Raw genomic sequence first — 18,367 nt, 5'->3', positions numbered from 1 at the left:
GATAACATTTTCTGAAAAAGAACTGGAGGTGCTGACGGATGAATGCTGCCAGCACCATGATCAACTCTTTGGGAGAGCAGCCCTCAGTGTGCCAGAGCTGGACAAAAGGAGGATTTGGACTGAAATCCAAGACAAAGTAAATGCAATGGGTGTGAGCCAACGGAGCATTGAGGAACTTAAAAAAAGGTGGTGTGACCTGCGCTCCCGGACCAAGGAGAGGGTGGCAGAGACGCCTCCGGGAGATGAGGGGCACTGGAGAAGGACCATCTACCATACCACCAACCACACCCTTGGAGGAAAGAGTGGAAGAGACCCTGGAGCCAGAGGCAGTTTCCGGAATAGGAGAGCTGGACACGTCAGCGCCAGGACCATCAACCAGTGAGTACCATGAAATATGCATGTAAACCCATATCTGCCATACCCCCACCCACCTAGTACACAGCAGCATGCACAACCAAAATAGCTCCATTTCAGAGTAGCAACCACCTGAATGGTGCATTATGGGCAATGTAGTCAAGTAGGCAGCTGATAGGCAACAGTTTATTAGGAAGCATACAACAGATGGTAGATACTGACAGTGTGTTCCCTATGTCCCACAGGTCTCCCACAAGACACCACCTCCAGCCACACTGTCCAGGGGCCAGAGGTCAGCCACCAGGCAGCACAGGACCCAGGAGCAGCCACCACAGGGACCTGCACCACCCAACCACAGTCCCCTCCAGATGCACCAGTGCCATACTGGAGATTGAAGCAGCACCCGGTCCCAGCCACAGTGCCAGCATACAGTACACAGATCCACCACCGCGTCGCAGGCGACGTGTCAATGTCCCTACAGTGTCACAGGGAGAAGTAGGGGACGCCTCCATTTCCGCCGCTGAGGCTGCACTCATCCATGGTCAGCGCCTGCAGACAAGGCAAATGAGACTGATTTCAGGGGCCATGCGGCGCATGGAAAGAAATCAAACAACAGGGCTGCAGCAGGTCCACACAGAGCTACAACACCTGAACAGCAATGTAGGTGACCTTGTGCTCTCAATCGGACAACTAGTGGCTGAACTTGTCACGGAGAGAGAGGGTGCAAGGCGCCGTGACCGGCAGCTAATCCACCGCCTAGACCGCATGGCTGCCTCCATCGTCCGGCTGGCTGTAAATAGCACAGGGCTGTCACGTCGCAAAGTCAGCCTACAGGTGGACATGGGCCACTTTGCCAGCGATGTGGCTCGTGGTCTGGGACGCATAAGCCACGCAATCGACATGATTGTGGCACGACAGGTGGCAAGGGGCGCGGCAGACACGCCGCAAGACAGTGAGGAGGGCTCTACTATAAGTAGTGCATCTGCCACGGACACCAGGGTGTTGCATAGTGGAAGTGCACGGCAGGGCACTGCAGACGCTCCAGGAACCAGCCATGCTGGGCGTCCCAGGCGTAGGGTGTGAGCTACGCACTGACATACAATGGAGGCACATGAGGTTAATGTGTCCTCATAGCAGGTGGACTTTTACAGCCCCTGATCAATAGTTCCAGTAAATAGTTTATTGGTTCACATCATTAAAGTTCTTGTTTGTTCCACTTCACACCTGGGCTCTTTGTGTGTGACATTCGTGTGTGTGGTGACAGTTAGCACGTACCTTCCAAAGTATTGGTTTGCAATGTGGTCCCGTCTCTGTCTGCCTTGATTTGCAATGCTTCTATCCCCATGATGGCGATGTGGTAGCTCTTGCTCGTCATCCTCCGAATCTGGGTCTTCTGGGGTGAGATGTAGCCCACGTCTGGTGGCAATGTTGTGCAGTATAGCGCATGCGCCAACAATCTTGAATGCTGTCAATGGGGCATACTGGAGGGCACATCCACTTCTGTGGAGGCATCTGAATCTTGCCTTCAACAGTCCAAAGGTCCTCTCTATAATATTTTGGGTCCTCCTATGTGCACTGTTGTATCGCCTCTCTGTCTCATTGCTAGGTGTTAAGTACGGGGTAAGCATCCATGGTCGTAGTGCATATGCACTGTCACCTGTTTGGCACAAAATGTACAATGTTAGCTGGGCATAGATGGTTTCCACATTGACCTGTGTGTATGTCTGCAAGGTGAATTCAGCTATATCTAGGAGGTATCTGTCTCCAAACTCCCCACGTTCTAGGCGTTGGTGTATCCCACTGTGCCTGAAAATGTAGGAGTCATGTGTACTCCATGGAAATTTGGCAACCATGTCAGTTATAACATAATGGGCGTCACATACCACCTGGATGTTCAGTGAGTGGGTACACTTCCGGTTTCAAAACAGATATTCCAGATTTGCAGGAGGGCATATTTTTATATGTGTCCCATCTACACACCCTATTACATGCGGGAAGTTGGCAATCCTGTAGAATTCCAACTTGGTGTTGTTGATTTCTGCCTCATTCCTGGGTAGGTATATGTATCTGGACATGTGTGTGAGTATGGCATCTAGGAATGATCTTAAGAACCGTGAGAGTGCACTTTGAGATACCCCACCTGCCACGGCAATCACCCCCTGATAGCTACCCGAGGCCAAGAGGTGCAGTGAGCGTAGCACTTGCACATGTGTGGGGATGGCGCTGCCGCGCACAGTCTGGCGTTGAAGCTGCGGATTGAGTAGATCTATTAAATCTAGTATTGCTGCACTGCTAAGTCTGTATTTATCATATATCTCCTCCTCAGTTTGTTGGAAAAGTGTCTGTCTGGTTCTGAATATCTTCTCCTGTCTCTGGCTCCTCCTCCTCATCTGCTATGCGGCGTGGGCTCTCCTCCTCCTTGCTATCACATATATCTCCGCCATCTTTAGTGACCCAGGTGCCTTCTGGGTCCCCTTTTATACTTTTGTTATGGTTAGCACCTGCTCTGAGTTAGTGGTAAATTAGAAGTACAAAATGGGCTTTTTGCGACTAGTCGCAATTTGCGAGTGGCTATTTCATATGGTTTGTGACTCGCAAATTGCGACTTCCTATTTGCGGGTCACAAAATGGGGTCGCTATTTTTGAGAGTCGTTAATGGCTCGCATCGCAATTTGCAATTCGGGAATGGGATTTTTGCATCCCATTTCCGATTTTGCGGGGTCGCAAATTGCGATTCAGCCATTTGCGACTCGCAAAAGTTTGCTACATCTGGCCCATACTTCCCCTGAGTTGACCTAATTGGTTTATCAATATTTAAATTACCCAGGTCTAAGGGTAATATATGGGTTTGCCTCATTTGTTATGACAATACTTCTAGAAAGTGGGCATTTCTTTGTGCTTATGAGTCTGGTGTTTTGAGCTTGACTCCAATCCACGTCTGGGCAGAGTGACAGTTTGGCTTTGTGCATACTTTTCAGACAGCCTGTACACAGGGAGGGTGGAGGTGTCACAGAGGTGCATCTACATACTGAATAGTCTTCCTGAGCTGAGAGAAGGGAGATGCAGGGCATACCTGCATTTGTAAAAGCTGAGCCCTGGCCTCACACAATAGGGTTGTTTATCCTAACTGATGTTTGGAGCCTGTGCTGGAGGAGAGAGGGGGCACTCCTAGAACCAGTTGTAACTTGTTGAAAACCCCTCTCTTCCTCATTGGAAATGCTTTGCCGAACTGAGCATAAGTACATGGGTATTTTCTCCACAATTTAGACATTGTTGGGACAAGGAACTTACTTGGAACTGGACACTGGAAGCTGCTGAATAGGACTCACCAGGACCCATCTTGGACTGCTGCTGCTGTGCTGACCTGTGACCTTCTGGGGTTCTAGTAGGATCTGCCACCACCTGAATCCCTTGTGCTGGCCTATTGTTGGCGGCCTTGTTTCCCTGTGCTCCCCTCCTACTGTCTCTAAGGGCAGGATCGGTGGACCCTGACCCCTGTAACTATTTCCAGCACGAAGAGTGCTTCAGTTCCCTGATCTGCATAGCACCCAGTGCAGCGCTGTGTTCTTGAGCCCACCAGGAAGTTCACCACTGCGACCTGATTTTACCCCCTGGGGCTCATTGATTTGACCCGAGCACCCAGGTAACAGGGTATTACTAAGATGTAATGTTTCGTCTAATTATGTTTTGTGCAATACAGTTTATTTTTACATAGCTCAGTGTTGTGTTGACTTTGTGGAATATTTATTGCGTCACAAGTGTTGTGTATGTTGTGCAAATACTTTACACATTGCCTCTGGGTTAGGCCTGACTTCTTGCCAAGCTACCAAGGGGGTGAGCAGAGGTTATCTTGGACATGTAACTCCCTTGCCCTGACTAGAGTGGGTGGGTTCTGCCTGGCTTAGGTGCATTTCCTAGCCATCCAGAATCCCCATTTCTAACATTAGTGTTAAGAAATTTGAATTACTTTACATTAATCCAACCACTGCTGTGCATGGCTGGCCAGCCCCCTATAAACACCAAGCCCTGCACCGTACAGTGCCTTTGCGCAGTGGAGTTTGTTTGCAGGGCCTGGCCTCAGGCCAGGCCCTGTCGCTTACCCCTATAAGTACCCAACCCTGTTCCAATCACAGCCTGTGGCTGTGCACAGTGGGGTTGGCCGCAGGCCATGCAGCCAAAACTCAATGTAGTAGTCAACCGTGTGCCACGCATGAACTTGGCAAAGAAAAGAAAAAGGGCACGGTAGGAATACTCCAACCTACAAGCCTTTGTGCTGGGGTCCCCCTCGGACCCTGCCACAGCAAAAAATCATTTTTAATTTTTTTTTTTACCATGTAATCACTGTGAACTTGTGATTGGGAGGCAAAACAATGTTTTACAAAAATGAGCGCGGTCCCCAATGCTTGTTTTCAACAAGGCCCTTGGGTGGGCCAGGTCCCGGGGGCATGTGTTTGTTTTTTAAGAAAATAAAGGAAGATGTGCACAGGGCCTCTTTTAGCCCTGTGGACCACCACTTCCCAGTGACTTTAGTTAAAAAAATGGAGGGTGGGCATGTGCTCCCCCTTCTGGGAATTAAGTATGCCCTAGGGACCACCGCTAATGCTAATTAAACATTGATGTGGGGGTCCATGCAGACTCCCTGGGCTCTGAGGACCACCACCTCCTCTGGGCCAAATACATAATTCAATGGGGGAGGGGCCACTTGGCCTCCCTTACCTGGGCTGATTTTACCACCTGGGGCCCAGCCTCTAGTGCCTGAGTGCCCTGGTCCAACCAAGGGCTCCCAGTGTTTTTTGATGAAGGCCGGGGGGGAGTCTGAAGGCCCCCCTGGTCCCACCTGCCTCCCCACCTCTGTCAGCCACCATTGCTCCTGCACACAGGGAGCTGCTAGAAATGCAGCTCCCTGCATACAGGAGCAATTGTTTCATCTGGGTCTCTGCCCACATGGTAGCAGGCAGGAGAACAGATGAAAACTCGGCTTCCAGTGAGCTTGAGCTGTTCGACAGCTCCCACTTGCTACAAGCAGAGTTAGTATTTGCTCTTTCTTAGCAGGAGCTGTCACAGCTCCCACCAAGCAAAAGCAGACATCTGTCTCCCAAGGGTGGGCACCTTGGGGGATAGCAGGAACTGATCCAGGGCGTAACAGTCCCCAGGGCCCATAATGAATCCTTTATTGTGCTCTGGGTGTCCCTAGGGAGGCGGTGTCCCCAAGCCCATATATAGCCTGGGAGAGAGGTTGTATGCCCCCACCCGCCTGCTTTAACCCCTTCTGTGCCCAGGACGTAATGGTTACGTCCTGAGGCACAGTGCTTGTGCGCCCAGAACGTAACCATTACGTCCTGGGTACAGAGCCCAGAGGGTGCGCTCCCTCTGTGGGGTTCCCCCCATGCCCCCAAGGCAGGGATGGAAAGGGAAGCCCTTCCCCTCACACCCCTGGCCCCCCCACTCCCCCCTGTGACGTCAGCTCAGCTTCCAGTGCGATCGGAAGAGAAATGCTTTGCATTTCTATCCCGATCACGTGGAGGAGGCTGGAGAGGCTTCAAACGGAAGGAAAGGAATTTCCTTCCCTTTGAAGTCTCTCTCAGCATTTTAGCAGCCTGGTTGCAAGCAATCCGGCAGCTAAAACGCCCACTAGACACCAGGGATTTATTTTTTTAAAGGAAATTGGCATAAGGGAGCGACCCCTTGGGCCAGGGTCGCTCCTGGGGGAGGCATTTTTTTTTTTAAGGCCTTTTCTACCCCACCTGGAGGGGGGGGGGGCAGAAACCTCTAGGCACCATGGATCATTTTTTTGTTTGTTTTGTTTTTGTTTTTTTATATATTTTTGAGGTGGGGAGCGACCCCTTAGGCCTTTATGAGGCCAATCTGCCCCCAAGGGGGACAGAAACCACTAGACACCAGGGAGGTTTTTTTTTTCTCGTGAATTTCACGTAATGGGAGCGACCCCTTAGGCAAGGGTCGTTCCCATGGGGGGCAAATTTATTTTAGGCCATTTCTGCCCCCCTGGTGGTCAGATCAGCCTATTTTAATTAGGCCGATCTGCCCCTAAGGGGGGCAGAAACAACTAGGCACCGGGGATTTTTTTGTTGTTGTTTTACAGATGGGGAGCGATCCCTTAGGCACGGGTCGCTCCCCTGGAGGGGCAAATTGTATTTAGGCCATTTGTGCCCCCTTTGGGGGAAGATCACTGATTTTAGGTCAGTCTGCCCCAAAGGGGGGCAGAAACCACTAGGCCCCAGGGAACTTTTTTTTTGCGCCAACGTCACGCAAGGGGAGCGACCCCATAGGCAAAGGTTGCTCCCCTGGGGGGTGGAGGGGCAGGGGCAAATTTATTTTAAGCCATTTCTGCCACCCTGGGGGCAGACAGCCTATTGTTATTAGGCCAATCTGCCCCCAGGGGGGGCAGAAACCTCTAGGCGCCAGGGCAAAAAAAAAATTGTGTTTTTTTTTTTTTTTTTTGAGATGGGGAGAGACCCATTAGGCAAGGGTCGCTCCCCTGGGGGAAATTGTATTTAGACCATTACCGGGGCAGATCGGCAGATTTTGGGTCAATCTGCCCCCAAGGGGGGCAGAAACCACTAGGCACCAGTGATCTTTTTTTTGCGTCAACATCATGCAAGGGGAGTGACCCCATAGGCAAGGGTCGCTCCCCATGGGGGTGGGGGGTGAGAGGGTCAAATTTATTTTAGGCCATTTCTGTCCCCCGGGGGCAGATCGGCCTATTGTTATTAGGCCGATCTGCCCCCAGGGAAGGCAGAAACTTCTAGGCGCCAGGGCAAATTTTTTTGTGTGTTATTTTTTTGTTTGTTCGTTTTTTTAGAGATGGGGAGCGACCCATTAGGCAAGGGTCGCTCCCCTGGGGAGCAAATTGTATTTTGACCATTTCTACCCCCCTTGGGGGCAGATCGGCGGATTTAAGGTCAATCTGCCACCAAGGGGGGCAGAAACAACTAGGCACCGGGGATTCTTTTTTTGCACCAATGTCACACAAGGGGAGCAACCCCATAGGCAAGGGTCGCTCCCTGGGGGAGGTTGGGGGGCAAATTTATTTTAGGACATTTCTGCCCCCCTGGGGGCAGATTGGCGGATTTTAGGTCAATCTGCCACCAAGGGGGGCAGAAACAACTAGGCAACGGGGATTTTTTTTTGTTGCACCAATGTCACACAGGGGAGCGACCCCGTAGGCAAGGGTCGCTCCCCGTGGGGTTGGGGGGAGGAATTTATTTTAGGCCATTTCTGCCCCCCCTGGGGCCGGCTGAGCTAGAGGCCAAAATCCACAGGTAGGCACTCTGTAAAAAACACCTCTATTTTCTGTGAAAATATGTGATGTGTCCACGTTGTGTTTTGGGCCATTTCCTTTCGTGGGCGCTAGGCCTACCCACACCAGTGAGGTACCATTTTTATCAGGAGACTTGGGGGAACACTGGGTGGAAGGAAATTTGTGGCTCCTCTTAGATTCTAGAACTTTCTGTCACCGAAATGAGAGGAAAAAGTGTTGTTTTGGTCAAATTTTGAGGTTTGCAAAGGATTCTGGGTAACAGAACCTGGTCAGAGCCCCACAAGTCACCCCATCTTGGATTCCCTTAGGTATCTAGTTTTCAAAAATGCGCTGGTTTGCTAGGTTTCCCCAGGTGCTGGCTGAGCTAGAGACCAAAATCCACAAGTAGGCACTCTGTTTTCTGTGAAAAAATGTGATGTGGCCACGTTGTGTGTTTGGGCCATTTCCTTTTGTGGGAGCTAGGCCTACCCACACCAGTGAGGTACCATTTTTATCGGGAGGCTTGGGGGAACACAGAATAGCAAAACAAGTGTTATTGCCCCTTGTCTTTCTCTACATTTTTTCCTTCCAAATGTAAGGCAGTGTGTAAAAAAGACGTCTACTTGAGAAATGCCCTGTAATTCACATGCAAGAATAGGCACCCTGGAATTCAGAGATGTGCAAATAACCACTGCTTCTCAACACCTTATCTTGTGGCCATTTTGGAAATACAAAGGTTTTCTTGATACCTATTTTTCACTTTTTATATTTCAGCAAATGAATTGCTGTATACTCGGTATGGAATAAAAACCCATTGCAAGGTGCAGCTCATTTATTGGTTCTGGGTACCTAGAGTTCTTGATGAACCTACAAGCCCTATATATCCCTGCAACCAGAAGAGTCCAGCTGATGTAACGGTATATTGCTTTAAAAAATCTGACATTGCAGGAAAAAGTTACAGAGTAAAACGTGGAGAAAAATGGCTGTTTTTTTCACCTCAATTTCAATATTTTTTTATTTCGGCTGTTATTTTCTGTAGGAAACACTTGTAGGATGTACACAAATGACACCTTGCTGAATTCAGCATTTTATCTACTTTTCAGAAATGTTTAGCCTTCTGGGATCCAGCATTGGGTTCTCACCCATTTTGGTCACTAACTGGAAGGAGGCTGAAAGCACAAAAAATAGTAAAAATGGGGTATGTCCCAGTAAAATTTCAAAATTGTATTGAAAAATTGGATTTTCCAATTCAAGTCTGCCTGTTCCTGAAATCTGGGAAGATGGTGATCTTGCCACCACAAACCCTTTGTTGATGCCATTTTCAGAGAAAAAAAACACGAGCTGCCTTCTGCAGCCCTTTTTGCCGATTTGTTTAAAAAAAAACAAAATTGTCACCATATTTTGGCTAATTTCTTGGTCTCCTTCAGGGGAACCCACAAAGTCTGGGTACCTCTAGAATCCCTAGGATGTTGGGAAAAAAAGGACAGAAATTTGGCATGGGTAGCTTATGTGAACAAAAGGTTATGAGGGCCTAAGCGCAAACTACCCCAAATAGCCAAAAAAAGGCTCGGCACAGGAGGGGGAAAAGGCCTGGCAGCGAAGGGGTTAAGTAATCTAATTTGCCCAGGGGGGTGGACACTGGTAGCTAGGGTTCTGTTTTCCCCCATTTCAATGTTTTTTAGCTCAGGGGAGGTGGTGGTCCCCAGGGCTTATTAAAGCCTCAGGAGAAGGGTCCACATGGCCCACCTACTTTATTAAATAAAGCACCATGGAGGTGGTTGTCACCAGGGCTCAAAGCGAGTTGACGAGCCCCTGCACTCGGAAGAGACATGGTTTAGAAGACATACGGATCAATATTAGAAATTATGTCATAATACTCAACATTATACCACCTTGAGAAAGCCCCAGGTGAATTTTACCATAGGGGGTGAAACACGTGTTGGCTATCCGAACTGCATCCAAATCATTTGGCTGGACAACTGACGTACAAGCCTGGATCTACCCATGTACTCATGATTGTTCAACTTTCACTAACCTTACCATGATATGGATTCATAAATGTTCAAATAAAGTTTTGAACAGATTTACACCAAATCACACAAAGCACACTCTGGGCACCAAGATCTAGCTTCCTTCCAAATTTGATGTAATTCCACTCTGAAGTTCAGGTTGTAGTCGTGTCTAAAGATCCTATTGGAAGCTGCATGAGGAAAAACAGTTTGGGACCCCCCTTTTTCTCAGTCCCCGCTTGATCAATCACCCCGAAACATTCAAGCCAACAGCTAAACCAACTGTTTTAAAAATGTCATGGAGATTTGCCCAACAATGGCAAATGTACACTTTTGACAGAGTATTCTCTCAGCCGACTGCTAAATCAGGCATCAGGACCTGGGTCCTAATTATAACTACATACTGACGAACGCCCCTAGGTAATTAGGTAAGTAATAGTAGTTAATATGGGAAAAGATGACCTCTATTAACTTAATAATTACAATCTGATTAGGTCAAAACACAGTTCTTAGAAAATCTCTGCCCAGGCAATCCCCAGAGTAGTCTGTGTTACTTTCAAGCAGTTTTAAAGTAATAAAACAACACACCATCCTTCCCAAATTAATTTGATAGAATAGAGAAAAATCTAGTAAACCATAATATGCCAATAGCATTAAAATAGAATAAGAATAACCAGAGATACAAATTTGTAAATTTTACATTAAAACAATGCCTAGAAAAAGTAAAGCACATTGAAAAACAACAGTTTGTGGTTGACTGCGACCGAGCCATGATTTTAGGCAGATGCCAGTAGAGCAAATGTCAGACACAAATTGCATGTGGCTCCGGTCAAAGATTTTACCTTCAGGATTACTTTTTGAAATGGTTGTCAAAATCTTGATGCAGTGCAAGGTTCAGGCTTGTGGCCAGCAAAGTCAAACACATCTTTGGGCTCTTGATAAAGCTGTTGGTCATGTTACCCAAAGCTCTGAGTGGCACAAACTGTTTTTGAGTTCACAGAGGATACCTTGTCTGCAGGATAGATGCATTTTCCACCTCACCCCAGTCTAGCATTTTACCTTATGTCTTAGTTACCTTTTTGGTATTCAAAAGCTGGGTTCAAGGCTGGAAGCTGCTGAAAGGCAGGGTTGGACAAGGTTGGATTCCTTTAAAGTGAGGTGCCAGCAAAAAACTCTGAGCAGGGCAAATTTGGAGTACTTCAATCAACCAATCAAAGTGCAACACTATCACTGCTGGAGGTATCTGGGTGCTGAGGATGCTGGGTGTGTTAAAAAGCCAAGTCTTGAGTTGCTTTCTGAAGATTGCCATGGAGAGTGCTTTTCAGAGGTGGAGGTCATTCAAGACTGTGGCAGCGAAAGAGGAGAAAGTGCAGCCCCCGCTGCAGGTGAGATGGATGTGGAAGAGTTGTGTGATGGTAAGTGAAGAGGAGTGCAGGTGACTTGAGGAAAAATGGAAGTTCATCCGGTGGTTGATGCAGTATAGTCCCAGTTTGTGGAGGGTTTTGTAGGCATGTGTGAGTGTCTTGAACTGGCATCTTTTAAGGAGGGAGAGCCAGTGGAGTTTCTGAGGTGAGGAGTGATGTGGGTGTGCTTGGAGAGGTCCAGGATGAGTCTTGCTGTCACATTCTGTATTTTCTGAAGTCTTCTGAGGAGCTGGGAGGGGATATAGGTGTATAGCGTGTTGCTGTAATCAAGCCGGCTGGTGATAAGGGATTGTGCGACAATCTTTCTGGTGTTTACTGGGATCCATCTGAAGATCTTGTGGAGCATGTGGAGGGTGTATAAATAGGATTAGGTGACTGCATTGACTTGTTGTTTCATGGTCAGCTGGCTGTCCAAGATTATGCTGAGGTTGAGAGTGTGATCAGTCAATTTGGGGGTGGATCTGCATTCTTCTGGCCACCAACTGTGGTCCAAGCAGAGGTGTTCTTTCCAAAATACTTCTCCTTTAGTGTTCCTAAAGCAGATAAACAGGAGGTCAACCACTTGACCCTTTCCAGACCCTGACAGGAGTCCTTGAACCCTTTCACTGAATTCAGAGGAGGTAGTGATGGAGGAGCTGGATCTATCATATGCACTAATCTGGAACAATTCTGCTCTCAATCTTAACTATTTTCTCTCAGTCTTCTTACCTTCTTTTGTAGCATGTCCTTTTTACCTTTATGTAAAAGTATGCAGATGTCCCTATTGCAATATAGTGGGCACTTATTCCATCAGGCAGTCCTGTCTTCACCTTCTTAGACATTTTCCTATTAAGATGAGCTCACCTCTCATCTCATGAGTTCCAAACTGGTTGTCACCCCCACTGGGACTGGAGCATGGCTGGCTAGAAGGGCCCTGGGAATAAATAGAAGTCTTCCCTGCCAACACCTAGTCAAAAGAGATAGTGGTAATGCCAATGCTGTCCTTCGTTCTGCAAGCTACCTCCTGCCCACTCCCATATTGCTAATCCCAGCAATGTGGTCATCAGTTAACATCACTCTGTCCTTCTTGAGTTTAGAGACAGACCATTGCCTTCTGAGCTTGCATTGTTAACTCTCCCAGCCAAGGATGTCTATTCTAGGTCTGGAGATGAGATGACCAGCAGAACTGGTTTTCACCTCAGCCTAAAGTACATTTTTTATAAAGTTACCATTCCATCTAACTTGTCTAAAAACTGATTTCACTACTACATTTTGAAACTTTTGGTGGGAAATACCTTTGAATGACTGCTGCTTTTTTAACTGATGGAGATAAAGGATTACATATTTTAATCACCTTACCGGGCAATTTAATATACCAATTGCACTAAATCAATTTTACCAATAACATTTTATGTCCAGAGCTCACACACTGTAGCACTGAATAGCAGTCATTTGCATAATTTCCACCAGAAATAAGGTCCAGGAAAAGGCAACAAATATGGGGTGGCCATGCAGAGAAGGCGAATTTCCTACAGATTTGAACCATCTTGTTTAAAGGAGCCCCCTCAGTTGAATACAGTGCTCCAGAAAAGACTGACTATGCAAACTTTGGAATTAGCTTTTTCATGTTATGCTGGTGATTCCTTTTCATATGCATCACTCCATAACCTCGCTCTTGTAAATGCCTTACCACATTTACCTGATAACGAGGTCAAGTGACATGATAGCTATAGGATTCCCCTCAGTTAAGACTACCATACGCATCATTGCAAAATACCTGTCCCGTTGAGCATAATTTAGTTATTCCTGAAGAGGCTGTCTCTCATACGAAAATCTCATAATCCGTCTAATTCACACTGAGTTCTATGAATAGTTTCTGTTAAGCAATTCTGCAACAGCCCTCCTGTCTTAATTATCAGCACCTTTGCAGGTATTCGTGTGAATGCATTGAAGAACATCATATTGAAAATGGTTCTCTTTTTTACTTTCACTTGAGAACCAGTTGCCAGAAGAGGCATTTCGCTAGATTATAGCACATTGGACTGTGCAAAATCTTTCAATAAAATATAAATTAATATGAAACTACTAAACAAGAGAATTAGACTCAGATTTACTTCAGTTGATTTTTGTAGTCATAAACTCGTTTTAAACTCTGCACAACCTGTGCTGCCTGACTTGCTGAATACTTAAGATTAACACATTCTTTGCAAAATAAATGTTTCACTTTTAACCTTTGTATGGTTTATGCATGTTACAAAACGTCTTTTGTCTTAAAACAATGGAGCAGTATAATCTATAATTTTTGTTTACTGACTTTGGAATGTGTTGGATTGGTCAAATTACATACTAAATTGCATCTTTTATGAATGGGCTTACAATGTGAAAGCTGTCAGAAAGGATATGAGGACAATCATACATGCATTTAATTTTTCAGAAGCGAAGTGTGAATGCAAATATAGGGCATCGGAGCTGATTTCTCTCAGGATTCAGGTTGATTCTGCTTGCAATGCAAGAAGACTTAATTACATTTATGATAAATTGTTAAAGAATCAAATGAATTCTTATAAAAAGTGTCCGAGGGTAAGAATAGGTTTCCCAAAAGCAGAGCAGAGCTGATATGAGAGAGAGGTGCTTGGATTCCTGGCGTTTGGGCACATTTGAACTATTTGCAGAATAGTGTGATAATTGAGGCTTACTGAGCTGATAGTGGTTGTAGAGAGCCACCCGCGCTCTCTTATGCATCATTGCGCTCTACGGGGCGCAAGGGCTGGGCACGGGTAAAAGGTTGAAAATAAAGTTCAGATCTAACACCTCCCACATGACCTTTAAGAAACTACTGAAAGAATTCCTCCTAAACCAACCCTCTCATTAATAAGGCTCTCTCCCTCACCACCCCCCCTTCCTCGAATTGCCACCCTTCTATTCATGAGAACCCATTTGTATCCTCATTGTACAAAGTGACTCTTGACTCGTGTTTTTTCTTATGTTTATTGCCTGTTCTGTTGTAAAGCGCTCTGTTACCCTCTCGGTCTTGCTAGCGCTATAGAAAACTCTTATAAATAAAAAAAATAAATAAAAAAAGTTTGGAGCTGATGGAGTCAGTCTCCAGGTGTGTGCACCAGATCTGCCTCTGCGTGTCCTTTGCGGCAACGCGCAAGGGCAGCCTTCGACACTGGCGACGAGCGGGATAGCGCACAGTACTAAAACAAAAAAAAGACAAATCAGCCGATCGCTCGCCACTTCGGGCGAGAGCTGTGGGGCCAACCGCAGCACGCTGCCACCATCCACACACCACAGGTGAGCCAGCCGCAGCGTGAAGATGACAGGGAGGCGAGGCCCGCTATAGCCTGCCACACGCCCATTGCCTGGAGACGGGAACACGGCAAGGCAGAACCTCCTGTTTAGAGGTGAGAGGCCCAGGGGAGTGTCCACAGGAGTGCCTGTGCAGAGAGGAGCAGCCAAGTGTCTCTCCTGGCTGCAGCTAAACAAAGGAAAAGGAAAAAGAAATACAAGAGCGAAAAAAAAACCACCTAATGTAAAACTGCACAAAAAAGAAGAAAAAAAAAAACAATACAGACAGCTGAAGGTGTATAGAAAAAGACACAGGGTAGTGGCAGACACAGGAAATAAACTGCCGTCCCACACCAAACCCATCCTGAGGAGCCTAGCCAGAAGAACCCAGGGTGGGGGAGCACCAAGACGTTGAAAGGAAAACAACAGGAGCAGAAGAGGACAACCGAGCGCGCAGCTAAACCCCCCCCACAACAAACAGCAGCATGAGTGCGCCACAGCCAGAAAACGTACAGCACCCAGCAACAGTCAGCACCAGCGCTCACTCATAAGTCCCCGCGCTACCCCCGTTCAGCCAACTGATCAATCGGGCCACGGCAGCGCCAAGATGGTGCACATGGCTAAATCGTCTAGACAACTACTTCTGCGCCATGAGAGAAGCAGATGGAGCGGTGCGTAGAAAAATAATTTCTTTCTGAAAAACGGAACATCATTTTACAAGATTCCTTCAGGAGACCAGACTGAATTGCTACTATATTCTTTTGGAGCACAGAGAATTCTTGCTAAATAGACTAACACATGTAAAGTAGGGGCACATTCAGTACACGCTTTGAGCAATGTTCTGTAAATCCTTTGACTAATAAAACTTAGGACCTTTTGTTTGAATAAACATTTTAAACGTTCTTAAACTTTCATTATTGTTTCACCTAGTATTAAACTGTGTCTAATGGGTTTATTTTGCAGCTGTAAAATACCACTTTAAAGATTCAGGCGATTGAAGTAAGCTCAGCATGAAAGGCAGCATAAAAGTATGTTCTGGTAGGGTTGTGCTGCTGCAACTGCAACCTGTCTAGGCCACCATATTGCACTGAATTTACTAATGCATCATAGGAGAGAGGCTGTTCCCAATAAAGACTCATTGTAAATGTTTTGGGGCAGTTTGCAGGGTTGGACTGGGTGCGAAAGTAGGGCTAGGCACCAAATTAAAAGTAGCCCCCAGTAATGAATCAGATAGCTAAAAGAGTGGCCCACATTTTCAAATGGCGGCATTTATGTACACATAAAGACAAGCTATATAAGTGTTTTGCAAGCTAAAGGAGACAGTATGCATTTGTGCTTGCTGCAGACACTGCTTGTGGTAATACCAGAGAAATCAACCGTAAAAAACACAGCTTACAAGCAGCCAAAACAAATCTCACAGACTGATCTATAAGACTTTCACTTCCGGCATTGCCAGTTTGGCCAATAGGCCACCCCAACCCTGGATGAGCATGTATCTGTACTTCATTACAAGTCATTTATGTTGCATGGATGGAGGCTTCAAGAAACAGCAAGCCTGTATCTCCACATTCACTTGGTAATGCCTCCACCAAGATGATATCCTAGCTGAAGACATTACCTCCATTGTAATATGTTGTTTTTGTTCTTGATTAGAGGAGTACCAGGTGAACTGAAATTGGAGCAAATATTGCCCTCCCATTTTGTTAATCAGGGTCTCTTCCTTGTTTATACCTTTACCAATGATCCCATCAGTTTTGCTGCCCTGTAACACCACTACAGTTTTTCATGGAAGCCTGTCATTTTCTTTGTCTGCCACTTCATTCCTTTCATTCACTCATGCATGAAACAGTACACTTGTGAGAAATTCACTTATGCACAGGGTGTATTAATGCATCCATGTGAATTTCGTCATGTCCACCTTTCATATTTGCACTTGCCCAGCGTATTACCATGCTTATAGTACTTTTTTTTAGCGAACATACCAAAGATATGTTGACAAAAAAATAAATGCTGATTCTGGAAGCTTAAAATGCATCCCTAATATTTGAAACACATATGTAATTTATCTTTTATTTATTCTTTTACCTTAACTGTAGTCACAAAATGCAATATTCAACTTCTCATAACATGGACGCATCCATAGTAGGTATTGTAACTTTATGTCACATTTCTGCCACTAACCCAAAACTCCCGAAATGAGTGGCATATCGTAAGAGCATCAAAATTCCTTTGGAAACTTCATGTTTATAGGGGACCTGCTAATCTGCCACCTAAACCCATAAGTACTGGTTTCTCCACTCGCAGCATGAAGCGTGCTGGGATTGCAGCAATATGTAGAAATATGGGTCCATGAGCTTAATTGTGATTGTTTGGTTGAAGAATCGGACTGTAAATACCTCCCATGACTTGGAGTGAATTGGTGTGAGAAAACAGAGCTGATTGCAGAGGCCCCCTAACTTTTTGCCACCCTTTTTCACTTTTTGCTGGTGTTTTTCTGACTCTGATGGTGCCCTGGGTACTGCTAACCAGTCGCAGGGCCTGTGCTCTGTGTAAAATGAGTATGCAAATTAGGCTAATTATAATTGCCTATGTCAACCTACCTACAAGTCCCTAGTATATGGTAGGGAATGTAGGTTTAGGGACCCCAGCATAGGTAGTACACCCATAGGTGAACTGCTGAGGTGCCCAGGGTCATTTTAAAGGCAGGCCTGCCTTGTTGGCTGCTTTATAAATTAAAGTTATAGAGTTAAATGCAAATTCAACTTTGAAATTAAAAGTGCTTCCAAAGTCTTAAACAACCTTATTTTTACATATGTCACCCCGGAGGTGTGCCCTATGTGATCCTAGGGTTCGGTGCCATGTAACTACAAACAGGGACCTTATAAAAAAATGTTATAAGCACTGGTGCGGTAAAATAGACAAATGTGTTTTCCCTCACTGTAGTGAATGGACTTCATAGGCTAAAATGGGATACTCTATTTTAATTCACAAAGTCCCCTTAAGTGCCAGATACCTTGCGTATGGTATCAAATTAACTGTTATAATAAATCCCACAACTTGAATATTTTGGATATAATATAACTAGTTCAGGTATAGAGTTTTAAAACTCTACCAGAAAGTTGCCAACTTCAGCTCTGTATTGCCCTTCTCTGATTGACCAGCGTCTGGCAGCCTGGCCAGGATGCCTTTATAAGGTGTGAAGTGGCCTGGACTGACCACAAAGGATGTGGCTGGGGGAGGAGATCTGCCTCAGCAGATGGTGAAGCAGGAAGGAGGGAGAGCAGAAAAACTGGTCTTCAAAGGAAGGGAAAGACATTTGGAGTGGCTCAGGACCTCCCACAGATCCTGCAACCCCAGACAATTAAGTGCCCTCTTGTTTAGATTCGGAGAGGGCAGGAGAGGGGTGTAACTTCAGGATTTTTACCCACGCCAGTGGGTGGGCTCAGCCAGATATAACCTCCCAAAATAACTTTCAGCCACATTGGATTTTTGAGGAATGTTGCTCCCTGGGATTGATTTTTGCCATACTTCCCAGTCCAGTGGCCATTTGAGTGTTATGAACAGGTGCTTTCTGGGAATTGTAGTCCCAACTCCAAGGAGGCAGCTCAGAGCTTCTGGAACCTTGGATCAAGTTGTGGACACTTCAAGGACCCAAAAAGGACCTCTTGAAGAAAATCCAGAAGATTGGGGACAGAGCATCTGAGCCCTTGTCTGGTTCTGTGGACCACTTTCCTGAATCAAGGAACACTTCTGAAAGTAAGTGTGACGGTGTTACCTTGTGGTTGGCCTGAACTCTGGACTTTGTCCCGTTCCAGTATGACCTATTTGAACCCTTTGAGTGCTAGTTACTTCAATGTGTTAGAAAGCATTTATTCTTTAAAAATTGATATCTCCAGTTCCCCTTATCCGATTTTAATCATTTTGGTGTAAGTTTAAAGGTAAAAATACAATCTATTGTTATAAATTAGTGTTGGATTTTTATTGTGTTTTGTGTTTTACTTATTACCTGTTGTGATTTTTAAATGCTTTTCACACTTGCCTCCTAAATTAAG

This window comes from Pleurodeles waltl, chromosome 2_1, assembly GCF_031143425.1.
Source record: "Pleurodeles waltl isolate 20211129_DDA chromosome 2_1, aPleWal1.hap1.20221129, whole genome shotgun sequence".
NCBI classification, from domain to species: domain Eukaryota; kingdom Metazoa; phylum Chordata; class Amphibia; order Caudata; family Salamandridae; genus Pleurodeles; species Pleurodeles waltl.
This window is presented reverse-complemented; position numbering follows the sequence as displayed.